Genomic DNA, 17,537 nt, shown 5'->3' with positions numbered 1-17,537 from the left:
TGAACAATGCATATTTCATTTTGTATTTGAACTCACAACAATTATAATTTGACACACAGAATTTCAAGTTGACATTCTTGTCATGGATGTCTAAACCCTAGTGTTTCATAAGTGAGGGTATGGATTCATGAATAGGTATACATGTATAATAGAAAGAGTAGCTGGGCATGATGGTGTATTCCTGTTGTTCCAGCACTTGGGAGATGGAGGCAGGAGGATTGCTGGGAGTTCAAGGCCAGTCTGAGCTACAAAGTGAATTAAAGGTCAGCCTGAATTACATATTGAGACCCTGTATCAAACAAACAAACAAACAAATCAGAGAAAAAAAAGAATAGCATTTATCAAATGAGAAATTGAAAAATGAAAAAAAGAAAGAGGCAACAAGTATGTTGAATGCTGTGATAAACATTGCTTCATAATTCTGATACTATGATTTTTATTTTAATATTTAATTCCTAATTTAATATCTGCCTTGCCCCATGTGATACAGTACTTACATAATTTCACACAGTAAGCGATTATGAATGAACATCCCAGAGGAAACTGTTATTTTACTAATTGAAATTAAAAAATCGGGGACTCCACAATTTCTATTTAATTGACATGTAAGGACAATAACAGATTTGAAAGATTGATTCTGATGCTTTTCTTTAAACATTATATTCTCCTAGTGACCAAGAAAGACTTAAAGTTCCTTTCAGCTTGACTAGATTTTATTTAATTATTATTACTATTATTTTTTGCAATATTGGGATTAAACTCAGAGCTAAAACATTTGCCTGGTGTGAGTGAGGTCCTGGTTCCATCCCCAACACCTCAAAAGCAAAACAAAACACAAACAAAAACATTAAACCACACCCCTGACCATTTATTAGCTGAACTTTCTTCTCCTAGACCTTTCTTACTTTATGACATAACCTTTCTTCACAAACATTCTCTTACTGCCCCTGTAAGATGTACATCTTTAAAAAGCTGCTTGTCAAAATTAACCCTGGACAGTCTTTGTCAAGGACCTGGGATACAGGTTCTATTTCTCTCTGAAATAGAATCATCAAAGAAAGCAGGTCTTTATCTCTCAGTGGCTGTGGGAAATAGGAACCTGAGTGAGGTGGGATGAGAAAGTTTACTTTTTCATTCTGTGGTGAAGCCAATGAGGAAACACAGATAGTATATACCCGAAAAAATTCTCCAGGCTTTTATGTCAGCACAGATGAATTCAAACTTAGTTCTGGCTTGCTCCTTGGTTAAAGTCTCTGGACATTCAACTCCATTCAAAGCAACTTTTGCTTTCACACATGCTAGCATTTTACAAACGCGAAGGAAATAACTGTTGTCCATTTCAGATGTGAATTTCCATTAAAGATTATGGTTTTGTAGAGAAGTAAAATTAGAGCCAACATTTTATCTCTGTCCCTGACAAATTACATTTTTGAGGTCACTTGATGAAAATGCAATTTTTAATGGATTTGATCTAATAATGTAGACAATATATTATTAGCAATAATATCTAAGATCTCTACAACATTTGTGCTTCAAAATAGATTGAAAATGAAATGAAATTAGATTAGAAACATTGTCCCAGAATTTATACAGATGGTCCCCTTCCCAGTCCTTGTAGCCCTAAGATAGATCAATGAGTTTTGTTTCTGGACCAGCTCTCTGCCAGCCATCCCCTGGTGGTGATTTAGTTTTCCTTTTTGGGCTTGATGTGATGCCGTATTTTTCCTAAGATTCTCTACATCTCAGATGTGATTTTTCAAAGCCTTCATTTTTCATGCAGTGCCTCTACAGACCTCCCCCTCCCACCATTTTCAAATGCTGTGTATTATCCTCATTGCTCCAAAGAAATGGACCTCATATTTCAATACCTCATCTAATAGGATCTTTGTTTCTGCTCTGATGAAATGCGGCTTAGATATATTTATTTTCTGTATTCCTCTGCTTGCTAGAAAAGTGCACAGCAAGTAATGTGAACGCGTTCTTTGTCTCCGTGTTGAAGAGTGTTTACGAAGAAATAAAAGGGGCTTTGTATGCAAATGAAATCTTCTACACAGAGTTCCACCTAGTTAAACACCTAAATATGCCCCCTGCAGAAAATTAGTTGCTGAATTGTGCACCGATGTCCTTAAAGGCATTAATTAGACCTTTAATTTTATCATGTGGGAAATGTGCTCTAGTCAAGAAACACCTGGTGAAGACAAATTCAAAAGGAAACAATCAAATTAAGGTGTCTCGATAAACAGCACTGAAATATTAAACAAAACACACTGTGATTAAACAAACAGGAAACTACAGACATAAAGTGAAAGAAAAGAAACCCATATATAGGCTTCTAATTTCAAATAAGAGAAATTAAAAAGTGACATCTTATTGAACTAAAGATTCTCAGAAAGGAAAAGAGGTGCCATTTTTGAAGGGGCAAATATCACCATGGACTCATTTAAAAAATGTGAGCAACCAATATTGAACAGAGTTTGATGTTCTCTCCAATTTACTATTATTTAAAAGTATTTATAAATTATTTACAATTTATTTACACAATATGAGTGAATGATTATTTCTTTGGAATATCAGTAATACATAAATCATTCAAGACAAACAAAATAAAGCTATGGTACCTGCATAGTTCTAAATACTATAACCAGTCACCTACAGAGTAATAGTAAAAACATTATGTTGTCTAATTGTAAGATTAGGTAAATATATATATTTCATACTTATTCATTACAATAATCACACACATGTAGACACATAATTGTTACTAATAGCTTTCAGTGGGGAGAGAGCTAATATTTTAAAATATTATTTCATGAAATAAATTTTCCCCGATTGATGCATCATGTTGAAGGTTTTCCTAGGCAGAGGAAGTTCCAGGACTTCTTGAATTACCTTTAACAGCTATTAGGGAAAAAACACAGGCATGAATCATCAAGTTTCTCTACAGAATATGGATTTACAACTGTGAAATATAGAAATAACACATGCCTCAGAAATACACAACTTCTTTTAGAACTAATGTAGTTTTTTTTTATTCTTTCTTCCAGAAACCATTCTTTCTACTGTTAATTTATCTAAATCAGTGGTTTCAGAAAACTCTTGCTAGTGTGGAGATTACTACAATAGCATTATGGAAAAAATAAATGGAAAACTAATATGCATCATCTCAGCAACTGCCAGTTCCAACCCTGTGTAAGTGAACTGTTCCGGAAATTTATATATACATGGAAGAACCTATGATTTCATATAATTTACACTGTTTATGCTGCATTTTCTTAGTGAGAGGAAAAATGATCTCTAGAGCAGGATCAATACATTTTTTTTCTAAAAGGGCCAGATAGCAAATATTTTTGCTTAGAAATAGGCTGCTGTACAGCTGTTTGTCAGTACCTACATGCTCGGTCTGGGTGTCTGATCACCAATGGTGGAGAAAAATTACCATGGAAATATATTATTGAAGTTGCTCATTACTTTGGTCAAGTTGTTTTCTGAATACATGCCAAGCAGAAAAGGCATAGATTTCAATGTGTCAGATTTAGGGTGAGATTTAGGTGATATGCGATGTTGCTTCCTTTGAAGATAGAGGAAGGACACATGAGCCAAGGTATGTGGGCAAATTCTTGAAGCTGGTAAAGGAGATAAAAAAGATTCACCTTAGAGCTTTTAAAATAGAATGCAGCCCCCTCTACACATGGATTTTTTTCTGTGACTTCTGACCTGCAGCAATGTAAGGATGCTAGAATACCTCCATAAATTATTTGGAATTTTTCTGTATATGAGAACTGTGCAATTTCTTCCATTTATTTAATTATTTTGGCACTTAGTTATAAATGAGCACTGGTTTATTTAATTTGTTAAGAAAGTTGTTCCAGTTTTGATCATTTACAACTCTAACATAGTTAGCTTATGAATATTTTTCTCAAATAAATTTGAAGCTAAGGAAAACATCATTAATATACCATAGAAATAGAAAAGTTTTAGTTGACTCCATACCTTCATTCTTTTCAGTTGCATATCTTAAAGGGGTTTATTTAATTTGTTATTTTGAAATAATTCTTGTTTCTTACATGACAGCTAAAAATAATCAAATTGAGTAACCATATTGAAACCTTTGAAAATGCTCTATTTAAAATAACTCCTTCAATACTTTACTTATCTTGCCTGTAAAATTCCAATATCATGCACAACAACAGACTGCTCATATAATCTTATCCAGGTGAAAGGTTGAGACAAATTATTATTTAATGGCAGTCTAAGCTTTAGAATTTCTCTTTGACTTCATATCCGTGGTGAGTCAGTAAACAGCATTGCTTGTTTGTTTGTTTGTTTGTTTTATAATCCCTGACTTTGTTGTTTGAGACATTTACTATGCCCTTCTGGTTTCTGTTAACAGAGTACAAGTGAAGGCAATTTGAGAACACAAAACCACGTTGTTGGAAAAAATTTTCACTTTCAAATGTTCAGCATATACACTAGATTTCTGGATTAACAGTATATCTTGAATATACTGAATGCAAAGTAAATTTAAAGAATGATTTAAATATTTAAAATATTAAAATAATTATTTAAATCAATTAGTTAAATAATTATTACTGTTATGAGTTAAATTGTTTCCTCAGATAGTCATATGGTGAAGTCCTAAGACCGGACACCCAAGAATGTATCTTTATTTGTAAACAGTTGTGCTACAGATATAATAAAATAAAAGTAGAGACATGTATGTACGTAAGGAGAAAACCAGTCGCCAGTAAGGCAAAGATCTGATTGCTGTGTCTGCAAGCCAACCAATGTCAAAACTTGCCAGCAAGTGACTAGAAGTGAGGAGAGATTCATTGAGCAGATATTGTCTCATAGCCCTCAGAAAAGTAATGAAACTTGCCAAAATCTTGTTTTTGGACTTCTGACTTCTAGAACTGCAAGACAATAAATTTCTGTGATGAAAGTTATCAAGCATGTAGTCCTTTGTCCTGGCAGTCCAAGCAATGATATAGTTCCTTAAAACTCCAATATATTGAGCTCTTTCATTTTTTTTCTTAAAATCCATATGTTTGACATATTTACCAGTGCTTATTTTCTTGAGTGAGCATGACTTTTCTTATCCAGATGTGAAAAGAGGATGGATGCATTAACCCGCTTTCTGTGGCTGAGATACAATACCCCATACACACAAGTTAAAGGAGGAGAGGTTTAATTTGGCTCGTGGTTAACAGGCTACAAGGCAAGAACATCATGACAAAAAAACATGGCAGAGTAAAATGGCTCATTTCAAAGCCAGGAAGCAGAACACAGAAAATATTCAGAAAGCTAGAAATGAAGACACAATGGATAGATACAGAACCCAAGGTTACACCTCCATGATTCACTCAGAAACACCAAGAGTTGTGTTTTACTAATCCCCTAGGCAGCACCTAAGCCGATCAAGTTGCCAATGGGAGAAATATAAGACTTCTTATGGTATCATTTCATGATCGGGGTTTTAAATATTAGACGTCGCAGAATGAAGCTAATAATAAAATATTGTATTTTACTTGTTCATTTTGAGTGAGTGTTCTAAGTGATCTATCTCTAAAAGTTCACAGAAGCACCTTGAGTGTGAAACATTCTTGATGCATGTTGTGCTGTTTTAACATGATTGGAAATGGAAGTCAAGTCACATCTGGGCAGGCAACCAGCTAGGATCAAAAACAGAACCTATAATGAATTAGATAAACAAAGTTTTATAAAGGAAAATTACTTATTTATAGAGGGGAAAAAGCAGACAAAGACAAGCTATCCTGGAGAGAGGGGAAGGGTCAGATGGATTACCCTGAGCACTTGTTCCTGGCTTCTTTTATTAGGACTAGTGACCCTTCCTTCCTTGAACTTGTCATGATTTGATTGGCTCTCTGGGCTGTCTTTGGGGTAAATCCTACATCTCAAGGTCCTACCCCGGTACCTTTGCCTATGTGCACATTCCTCTTTAAGGATTCATTTGACTCCTTACCTCTCTTTTGTGATTTATGTTGGGGCTCTATAGAGAGGCAGCTTAGAGTTAGTAATTAAGTAAGGGGTGTGTGTCTGTGTGTATCTAGCGAAATACCTATAGTGAAGTATGCATAAATGAATGCATTTTTATATAATAAAGAGCTTTCTGTCATGTTAGGTGCCCACCGATTGTCTGTTTTGCATTTTATTGGAGGTGGGAGAGGGATACCCAGGTATCCTGGTTTTCCATGCTCTGGCTTTCTCCCTGGTTTGTCTATCAGCTCTTTCTGTGATAAATTCTTATGGTAACTGCCCTACCTGGTGCCTTTCTAGGTCTGTTTTTTTCTCCTTTTCTACCTTTGTCCTTTTATCCCTTGAATCTAAATGCAGAGAAAAAAAGCTGCTTTCAGGAGTAAGATTTTCTCTTAATTTCTCTAATAAGGCCTAATGAAGCCCTTATTCTGTTCTCTCCCTGCTACAGACTATTACCACTACAGTTGAACTTGTAGGAGTTAACTTAATTGTAATAGAGAGATATACATAATATAATGCAATTATATTATATATAACATATATTAAATATATATAACATATATAACATATATTCATATATTAAACATTATATCAACATATATATCTATATATATATCTGTATAGATATATAGATATGAAACTTTGTATTCTGGTTTTCATGATATCCATCTTCCTTGCCTGCTTACTGATCCTGGAGGATTTAGACAATTGCTTTCCCTTTCCTTTCAGACACTGATATATAATATTTCGGAATCTTTATGTATGTTACATAAATGTAGATATTTTAAGTATTACAGCATTTGATTTAATAGCATTGTATGTTACTCAACTATTAAAATTCTTCCTAAACATACTTGTTTTAATTTTGTACCTTTATTTATGAAAGGATAGCTCTTTCTTTTGCTCTTACTTCTATTTCTAGAAGTTGCTTGATTATGTAATGTAACCATTTTTCATTTGCATGAAAAGGAATCTAACTTTTGCTTACTATTATGAAAATCTATTATCTTTGCCACTAATGTCCAACCATATACATCTCTTTTAATCCTGACTTTCATTTGGTAGATATATGTCACATGGAGTTCACTATATGTCTGGATTCAAAATGGAACATGTGTTTTAGGCCTGGTCAATCAGAGCACAGTGTTTCAAATACTGGTTAATCAATAAGCATGAAACCGAAACAGAACAGATGAATAAATTATTTAGTTTGATTATGAATATAAAGCAGGGGAGGGGCCTGAGATAAAGGTGGGCAGTCAGTCATACTAATGGGAATTTAAATAAGAAAAGTGAACTAGGACATTGGACCAAGAGTTAACTTTTTCAGGCAACATGGAACGCAGCCCACTCGACATGGAGCATCCTCTACCATGTTCTGCAGTTTTGAGGAAATTATAATGCAAAATAACCAGTCTCTTTCTAAGATCTCAGTTTACTGTAAATGCTGTGTGAAAGAAATGGGTTAGAGAGCCTAAGTTTCAATTGGTCGTTTTTTTTGAACTTCACAGAACCACCAGTGATAGGTGTCCGTTGAATCATTTAGCAATTTATACACCCTGTTTGCCTGTTTCTTTGGATTGAGAAGCCATGGTGGCAGTCCACTTGTGACCCTTCTAATTTCCAATAAAAACTTTCTGAATTTCTCCATTTGGTTCAGGACTTCATTCTTTAACCTTTCAAAAACCAGGAGCTCAGTATGCACTGTACAATGGCATGGGGAAGAGATTTGCAAAGACTGCTGTGGTTTTAAGAAAGGAAATTAAGGTGTGTTACAGCTGGCTGGGGAAGTTTGTGGATTTAGCTTAATGGTGCCTGTTGTGCCTTCCTGGCAAGTGCAAGGTGCTGAGTTTGACTCCCCACACCGAAGGTGGGGGGCAGGGGCTGGCTGGGGAAGTGGGTGTGATCTGTTAATTACAAAATCCCAGGACACCTGTACAGAATATTTCCCCAAATCCTTCATGGTGGACTTCTTTTGAGAACTCAAGTAGGTTTTCCACGGGATGGATTAGACCTTACATCAGCCCAAGGAAGGGATAATACAAAAAGATAATGCACATTGAGTTTTTGTCACTGTGTTCTCTCTTGCATGGATAGCCTGTCCTCATATTATGGAGTTTATTTCTTTTAATACTTTTATTCAGCCCGAACTCAATTTACAGTGCCTATTTCTTTTCCTACTTTGACAAAACCTGTCTATTATTTGTGCTTCTTTGACCAATTCTTTGCTCAGGAAAGAAAGAATCTAGAAACTGCCTCAGAAGGAAACACTTGCTTCTCCAAATCCAGTAACGGTCTACTGAGAAGATGGAATGAGGGTACTATTACTGTGGTGCTGTCTGTAGCCTCACTTTTAGCCTAAGCATGGAGTTGATGCAGTGAAATATAGGACAGATAAAACATGGACCAGAAAATTTATGCCCTAATCTGATGAACTCATTGGAAGGTTTGTATTAAGCCATATGTTGAACATTTTTGTTGTCTGATTTAACTTATTTTGTTAAATTTAAGTAAGTTTGAATATACTGTATCATTTTCAGGAAAATAAGGCTTAACTGATATTCTGATATACATTGTGAATTTTATTTATCTAATTGTCATTTTTGATAATCAAGACTGAGATAGAAATATTTAGGGAAAGAAAAGGTATGGTAGAAGGATGCAGTGCAAGAATAACCATAAAAACAAAATTAAAAATGCTAATTTTTCCTTAAATTTTAATTTTGTTTGTCAGCATTCATCATAAGACTAGTTAAGTAGATATCATTTATATGGGAACAGTTTTAATCTCAAGTTGATTTTATATCAATTTTTTTGAAAAATTATGAATGTTCTTTTCTCTTTTTATGTCACATGCAGTAATTTTATAATATTTTTTGTAACTTTACTCTTGTTCCACAGTTTAACTTGTGAAACACTAGATAATCTTTAATATCTTACTCATTACTTTGGATTGTTTTATTTTTAATATTTTGAAGAGGTTGATATTTTTTCCCCTTTTTCCCATTTGTTTTTAAATTTTTTCTTAAATATAGTTATATTTTACTTCAAAATTAGATCACATCAGTCAGCAAAATGGAAACTATACAAAGATGAAGAAAGACAGCGACAGAGACAACATGGAAGGGGAATGTATTATAATGAGTCTGTTCACATTATTACTGTGATTAAGCAGTCTCTTGAGATAGTAGGTTATAAATTGGAGATAGAGGCATGATGATACTATAAACTACAATCCTACTTTTAAAGCCTAAGATCCAAGAGGGGTTATGATGTGAATCCCAATCTGAGTCCAAGTCTGAAGACCAGAGAAGACCAATGTTCCAGCTGAAACACAGAGTGGTTGAAGTTAGAGAATTCTTACTCCACAACCTAATTTTATTTTGCACTCCAAGGGATCGAATAATGAAGACCCTCATTAGAAAACTCAATCTACTTTATTCAATTTACTGGTTCTAATGTTAATCTCTTTCAGAAGCAATCTAAAATAATGATTATCCAAATGTATAGGTATCCATTGGCTCCATGAAGTTGGCACATAAATTAACAATCAGAATAGTCATAAACTTCCCATTCAGCACAGTTTTAATACAGTTCATGGACAATATACTTTTTGAAATTCAACATTTTCTGCACAAATATTCTGTATTAATATAATTACATGGTTAGAGCTGGAAAAGGGCAAAAATATCCCACAGTTTGTCTTTTAAGAGGAACTGCCCAGTCAATGAAATTTCATACGTATCTCTTTGTAATAAAGTTGCTGCATATCACATATCATTTTGTGGGATTATTTACTTACTCCTAAATAGCACCCACTTCCTTAGTTCTTAATTAGTGTGTGAAAGCAGAAACATAAACTTTTAATAGTTATAGCTTTACTAGTTAATGATTTTAATATTTTAATAGCCTTGGTTACACCTACAAATAGCATGAGGTTGGCTTTTTAAAATTTGCATTCTTGTGCTCTGATCTGCATTGTACTGATCTACATAGTCTGGGCTGTGTCCTGGGCATTGATATTTCAAACATACAACAAAGGATTAAATGAGTTTCCAAGGAGGAGAGCAACTCTTTCATGGAAGTCAATGCACTGAGTGGATATCAAGGGCTATCTAACCACTCTTCTGGTGTATTTTATTACTTTCATTGCAGGTATCATTAGTAATTCATAATGTTAAACCAAATACAGAATATTTATGCCTGTATGAATTTCTTTTGAAGTGTATGAGATCCCAGTGGAGGTACACTTATATGTTGGGAAACAAGTCAGGGCTACCTAAGGATGGTTTGACTCAGAGTTTCTTTCTATCCATTCCTGCCACAGTACCAGCAATCTCCAAACTGTCTCGCCTTGTTTTTTTATATGTTTCTTAGCAGAAACACTGTGCATATGTGTGTGTGTGTACGTATTAGACAGCTTTCTGTTATGTAGGATGTTATCTGCAATTATTTGTATTATTTGTGTTTTACTTGCCTACTGAGAAGTTACCACAGGTGTCCACATACTTGAAGATATTGAAAGACTCATGCATAAAACACTGAAGAGACAGTTTTCAAAAGTGCAAATTCAAATGGCCACAAGTTTATGAAAAATTGCTAACATCACTAATCCCCAAGGAAATGAAAATCAAAGTCACATTAAACTATTATCTCAGTACAGTAAGAATGGCTAGTATGAGAAAGAAAATCTATAACAAGTGATGGCAAAGATATGGAAAATATAGACCTTTATGCACTGTTAGTGGGGATGTAAATGAGTGCAGTGTGGAAAACAATATGATGTTTTCTCAAAAAATGAAAAGGAGCACTATCTGAATGATACAATAATACTACTACTGGCTATACAGTCAAACAATTGAAATGAGTATGGTGAAAATGTATTCATACTTTTATATTTATTCAAACAATATTCATAATAGTCAAGATAAAAAAATATCTACCAAAGTGTTCCTCAACAGATGAATGAATTAAAAATGTATATATGCCTCATGCAATACAATTCAAGAGTAAAAATAATTAAATCCTGTCATATACAAGAACACATATGATTCTGGAGAATGGGATGGTAAGTGAAAATTACCAGACAGAAAAAGAAAAACACTTCATGCTTGCTCTCCTGTGTGGAATCTCAAAATACTGCTGTTGTAGAAGTAGAATCAAATAGCATTTGCTACAGCCTTGGATAGTTAGGAGAGAGGAGGTGTGGGGAGATATTGATTGAAGGATATAAAATGGCAATTAGGGAAGAATACTATTTCTTAGGTGTCTAGAACAAGTAATTACATAAAAAAAATCATATAAGATATTGCTTGGGACTGCATGGAGGAAGAAAAAGGGGGATGATTATAGAGTTGCTTTTGGATGATGAAAATGTTTCAAATTTGATTGTTGTGAATGTTGCAGAATGCTGTAAATAAACTAAAAAAAACACAAAACTTGATATTTTTATACTTTAAATGGATGAATTGTATGAATGAAAATTATATCTCAATAATAATGCTGTGGAGGCCTTCACAGTGCAATGGAGACTAACAGAATGATACAAAAAAAAACCAACGAAGAGTTTTTTTTGAAAGAATAAATAAAATCAATAAACCCTTGGCTAGCCTTATCAAAAAAAAAAAAAAAAAAGGAAAGAAAAGTCTCATATCCATGCAACTAAGAACAAAAGAAGTCATAACAGATCTAGGGGAAATCTAAAGGATCATCAATACCTACTTTGAGAAGCTGTATCCTAATAAAATTGAAAATACAGAAGAAATGGACAGATTTCTAGATATATTTGAATTACCAAAGTTGAACGAAGAAAATATAAAAATTCTAAACTCCCCAATTACAATCAGTGAAATTGAAAATGTAATTAAAAAATCAACAACAAATGAAAGATCAGGTCCTGATGGCTTTATTGCTGAAGTCTTCAAAAGAATTACTGCCACTACTGTTAAAACTTTTCAGTGAAATTGAAAGGGAAGTAATACTTCCAAATTCATTCCTAGAAGCAAGTGTTACTTTGATTCCAAAACCAGGAAATTCCCAACCAAGAAAGAGAACTACAGGCCAATGTCACTAATGAACATAGATGCAAAAATCCTCAATAAGATACTGTCAAACAGAGGGCCAACAAGAAGATCATATAATCTGACCAAGTTGGATTTATCCCAGGTATACAATGATGGCTAAAAATACATAAATCAATAAATGTAATACACTATATTAATAGAGTCAAGGATAAAAGCAATATGATCATCTCAATAGATGAAGAAAAAGCATTTGACAAATTTCAACACACATTCATAATAAAAATCCTGCAGAAAATTGGAATACTTCATCTTTGTCTCAACTTGATAAAGGCAGTGTATAAAAAGCCCACAGCCAATATCATACTAAATGGTCAAAAACTGAAAACCTACACAATAAACACAGGAAGACTACAAGGATGTCCACTGTCACCACTCCTGTTCTATATAGTTTTAGAAACACTAGCCACAGCAATTAGACAAGAGAAATAAATTAAAGCAATAAAGATAGGAAAGGAAAAAGTTAAACTGTCAATATTTGCTGAAGGTACAATACTCTACATAGAAGACTCAAAAAAAAACTCCACCAAAAGACTTCTAGACTAAATTGACATATTCAGTACACTAGCTGGATACAAAGTAAACTCTCAAAAATTAATAGTCTTCTTGTACACAAATAACAGACTCACTGAAAGAGAAGTTAGGGAAACAATCCCTTTCACAATAGCACCCCCAAAATGAAATATCTAGGAGTCAATCTAACAAAGGAAGAAAAAGTCCTCTATATTGATAACTACAATACTCTGAAAAAAGAGATTGAAGAGGATATAAAAATATAGAAAGACATCCCTTGTGCCTGGATAGGAAGAACCATTAAGGTGAAATGGTCATACTTCCAAAACTGCTATACAGATTCAATGAAATCCTCGTTGAATTCCCAACTGTATATTTCACCCAACTAGAGAAAATAATCCAAAAATTAATTTGGAACCAGAAGAGACTTAGAATAGCAAAAGCCATTCTAGGTGACAGAGATATGGCAGTGGGTATCACAATCCCTAATTTGAAAGTATACTACAGAGCCACTGTGATAAAAACACCATGGTACTGGCAAAGAAACAGACCCAAGGATCAGTGGAATCAATTAGAAGATGCAGAAACAACTGCAGACATACTCAGCAAACTCATCTTTGACCAAAGAGCCAATCATCCTCACTGGAGGAAAAATAGCCTCTTTAATAAATGGTGCTAGAACAATTGGATTTCAAATTACCAAAGATTAAAATTGGACTCGTATCTTTCACCACACACTAAACTGAAATCCAAGTGGATTAAAGATCTAAATATTAAAAAAGAGACACTAAATTTGCTGGAAGATAAGTTAGACAGAACTCTTGAAGACATTAACATAGGAAAAGGCTTCATGAACAAGTCTTTAGTAGTATGGGAAATAGCATAAAGAATCAACAACTGGGATCTCATCTTTTTAAAAGCTTCTGCATTGCAAGAAAAGCTACAAACATAGCTAAGAGACAACCTACAATGTGGGAAAGAAATTTCACCAGCTTTCCTAACACGAAGGTCTACTATTCAGAATATATAAAGAATTCAAAAAAATCAGGCATCCTAAACTCATAAACCCCATTCAAGATGAGCATCTGAATTAAATAGACATTTCTCAAACAAAGAATTAAAGCAGCAAATAAACATGAAAAAACAAAAAAAGGTCATCACTGGTCATTTGAGAGATGCAGATGAAAACAGCACTGAGATTCCACCTCACCCCAGAAAGAATGGCTGCTATCAAGAAATCAACCAATAACAAATGTTGATGGGGTTGTGGGGAGAAAGGAATTTTTCATTGTTGTTGGGAGTGCAGACTGGTGCAAAAAATGTGGAAATCAATATGAAGTCACCTCAAATGACTAGGATTAGAAGTCCCATTTGACCCAGCTATTCCCCTGCTGGGTATCTTCCCAAAAGAATTAAAGAATCATACCACAGTGATATATGCTCACCCATGTTTATAGCGGCACAGTTTGTAATAGCTAAAATTTGGAATCAGCCTAATTGCCCATCAACTGGAGATTAAAGAATGTATGCCTCTTTTTATAAAATGGATTACTACTCAGCCATAAAGAATGTGAAATTAGAGACATTTATAGCTGAGTGGATGCACATTGAGGACATACTCTTAAGTGAGTTTAATAGGACACACATGTGTAAATAACTGATAGTTTCTCTGGTGTAATAAGCTAAAAAAAATAAGAATCAAAATATATAATTGATATTGTGTAGTAGGAAAAAAGTTCAAAAGGTGTAGGGGAAGTGGGAGGGGCGGGAAAGCTAAGAAGGGAAAAGAAAAAAATAAGAGAAAAGGAAAGAAGTGGAAACAAAGTCTCTGTAAATAGGGAAAGGTGGAGGAAGGGCAGTGCAATAAGGAAAAAATAAGAACCAAGATATATTATATAATAGTATAAGGTCCCAATGATGAATGTAACTCTATTGTACCTAAAATGTACCAATTAAAAAAAAGGGGAAAAAATCAACCAATAACAAATGTTGGCATGGCCATGGGGAGAAAGGAATCCTTCTCTATTGTTGGTGGGAGTGCAGACTGGTGCAATCACTGTGGCCTCTTTATTTCTATGCACTTAAAAAAGTTGGTGTGAAAATTTTAATATCTTTTGTTTTTGTTATTGATAAATGTGAATTATAGTTGACTTTTATGTATTAATTTTATACCTTAAAATTGTTATAGTACATTTTAAATTAAATTATTTCCTGTTGATGTACATTAGCTTTCCTCTAATCTAGTCATATCATTTGTAAACAATGGTATAAAGTCTCTTTTTTTATAATACATCTACTCTTCCTTTTTTAAAAATTTTTTTATTGTCCTGGCTAATATTTCCAGAAAAGTATTTAATGGATCTCACATGAATATTCGCTCTTACTCTCTGATCTCAAAGAGAAATTTTTAAAGCATCAACATATAAAAAAAATTTATTTTAGGTTTTCCAGGAAAACTTTTTTCAAATTAAGTCCATTTCTCTCTCTAATTTGTTAGCTATGTTATTGCAAATTAATGTATAATTGTTTTTCACAACACATGGAAGTTTTTCAAATTACTCTTCCAAAAGTTGAAAAAGTGTTATGCTTCTGTTTCCTTAATTAGTTTTCAAACTAATTGCCTTAAGCATTGAAATCAGTGTTATTTAATATACTTTATTTTATATTGTTGGGCTCATTTCAATATCTGAAGTTTTAGGATCTATGTTTGACAGTTTCTTATTTTTCATTCTTGGTTGCTTGATAATTTCTGATTGTGAACTGACAATTTCCCTTAAAATTTCTTTTATTGGCTTGAACTCTTTGAGACTTAAAATGAACGTTTATCAAAAAATAAATAAATAAATAAAAAATAAAAAAAGGGCTGGGGATTTAGCTCAGTAGTTCAGTGGCCTGCCTTGCAAGCGCAAGGACCTGAGTTCAATCCCCGGTACCAAAAAAAAAAGAACGTTTATCCTCTGAAAGTTACTTGTATTTGCTTCACTCAGGAATTGGGTTAAGTCACTAGTGCAGAACAACTTTTAACTAAATAATAAGATATAAGAGAGAATTGTGGTTATCTTTTCAAAAACATCAATTGGAGATTAATGTCATTTATTTTGATCAATACAATGTAAGCAGATATGATGTCACCTCTGAGTAAAGCTTTCAGGAGAAAAATCTTCACACATTATTTTTCTTGTCGCAATGACCAGCAATGTTTCAGATGGACCCTACTGCAGTGGCCTCCTTTCAGTGGGAAGACATCCTGGATATAAACACAACAGTGGATTTGAAATCCCTATGAAGTATAAGAAACACATCAGTAATAATGGAAGCCACAGTGAGTTTCAATTCACTTGACTTTAAGACACATCCTAGCCTATCTTGGCTGCTCTGAGGAGTAAGGTCAACAGGGAGGCACATTGTAACGACTGTTACTGGCTGACATGAGAACTCCAGAACTTTTGCTACGCTCCAGAATGTGTCCACCTAGTTGTGGTTTTTCATAAGAAGAGTGCTCCCTGCCTATGTCTTCATGCTGTGTTGAGTAATGGAAATAATGATGCCCCTGACAGGCTTCAGTGACTTTTAGACCTTAAGGAGCCACCAAAACAGCTCAAGAATGTTTCTGAATCTCCTCGCATTCCTTAGGGCATGAGAATAAAGAGCAGAAAAAGTCCATTATTTTGCTATGAAACAAACAGGCATACATAATCATATTTTCTACCATTTCACCTCCTTGAAGATGACAATCATCCATGAAGAATATGCTCAAAATAAAAGATATTAGTTTTCCTTCATGCATCTCATTTCCTGACACAATGCTGTTTAAATTCCTAATTTTTATGATAGTTTTCAGAAAAAGTCTCTTCATAAGCAAAACCATAAAACATATACATAAACCTATGTTATCCTCAAGACATAAATGATTCTTCCATTTTTCTGCTCTTTACTTTTGACTGTGGCCTCTTCCTTTTGAAGTATAAAAATGGTGAAAAAATTCTGTCAATACAGGTAACATAATTTTTATTCTTTTGTCAGTGCCATGGCCTGCCCTTGAAAAAAGGTACACAATACCCAGACTCCGAAAGCCTGTGCCAGTCTGTGATCTCTATTCAGGTCAGTGTCAGGGGAGCTTTACCCAGATAGGTTTTTTTGAATTCCGACAGGCATGTTGGTCCCAAGCCCGTACAAGTCTATGGAGCTGCAGCATTAAGCATCGTCACCTGCTACAGTATCCCAGGGGCTGTTCATAGAAGCTGTCAACTGTCACTCGTTTCCAAGACCATTTTTCCAACCTTGCCTTTGTTATCAACAACAACAACAAAAATGAAATTCTACTTCTGCTGTTACATGTAAGTGAAAAGTAACAAATTGCTATACTTCTAAAATGAGAAAATCTGATTTTAGAATGCTTATTCCAGGGCCAGCACTAGAAAAGAACACTTTAATGATGAATATTTGAATTCACATGTGTGAAAATACCTTGCCATTTATTTAAATTTAATCTGTTTCATTGGGATTATTCACCTAAAACCCAGTCAACTATAAGAACAATTCCTAAAGAAATGGTTTAGTTTTAATGTATGCACCTCTATATAAAGAAGTCATGGAAAAAATGCATATATTGCTGTTTCTTAGAAACCTAAAAGGCACCACAAATAGATAATTAAAGGAACAAACTAAACAGAAATAAACTGAATTTTTAGGTCCAGAATTTTAAATATAGCACTGTGATGCAATGCTTACAGGTACATAGTTTGATCAGTTCTTGATTATTCTAAAAGAGAAAATCAAGGAATATATATATAGTTTTATATTGTCAGGGTTTAGTGGAAGCTCGATATTGTAAAGGGCACTTTATAACTGTGCTGGTACAGTGATTCTGTGATCTTGATCAAAATGTTAAACTATGGTAATCATCATGTATGATGTGGAGAAACAGCATTAACCTTTCTTATGTACTAC

The 17,537-nt window shown here is 33.9% G+C and overlaps 1 long non-coding RNA gene across 1 annotated transcript; it reads left to right on the top strand.

Moving 5' to 3' along the window:
• The first annotated feature begins 3,100 nt into the window (after positions 1 to 3,100).
• Positions 3,101 to 16,918, top strand: LOC104868665. Its single transcript, XR_782062.2, has 4 exons — positions 3,101 to 3,189; positions 8,228 to 8,440; positions 15,782 to 15,909; positions 16,739 to 16,918. It is a non-coding gene; the product is annotated as an uncharacterized LOC104868665 (long non-coding RNA).
• Positions 16,919 to 17,537: the final 619 nt, after the last annotated feature.

This window comes from Fukomys damarensis, unplaced genomic scaffold (genome assembly GCF_012274545.1).
Source record: "Fukomys damarensis isolate Sample0158 unplaced genomic scaffold, DMR_v1.0_HiC HiC_scaffold_17, whole genome shotgun sequence".
Lineage (NCBI taxonomy): Eukaryota > Metazoa > Chordata > Mammalia > Rodentia > Bathyergidae > Fukomys > Fukomys damarensis.
The sequence above is the reverse complement of the archived record's forward strand: the minus strand, read 5'-3'. Positions and strand labels throughout refer to the sequence as shown.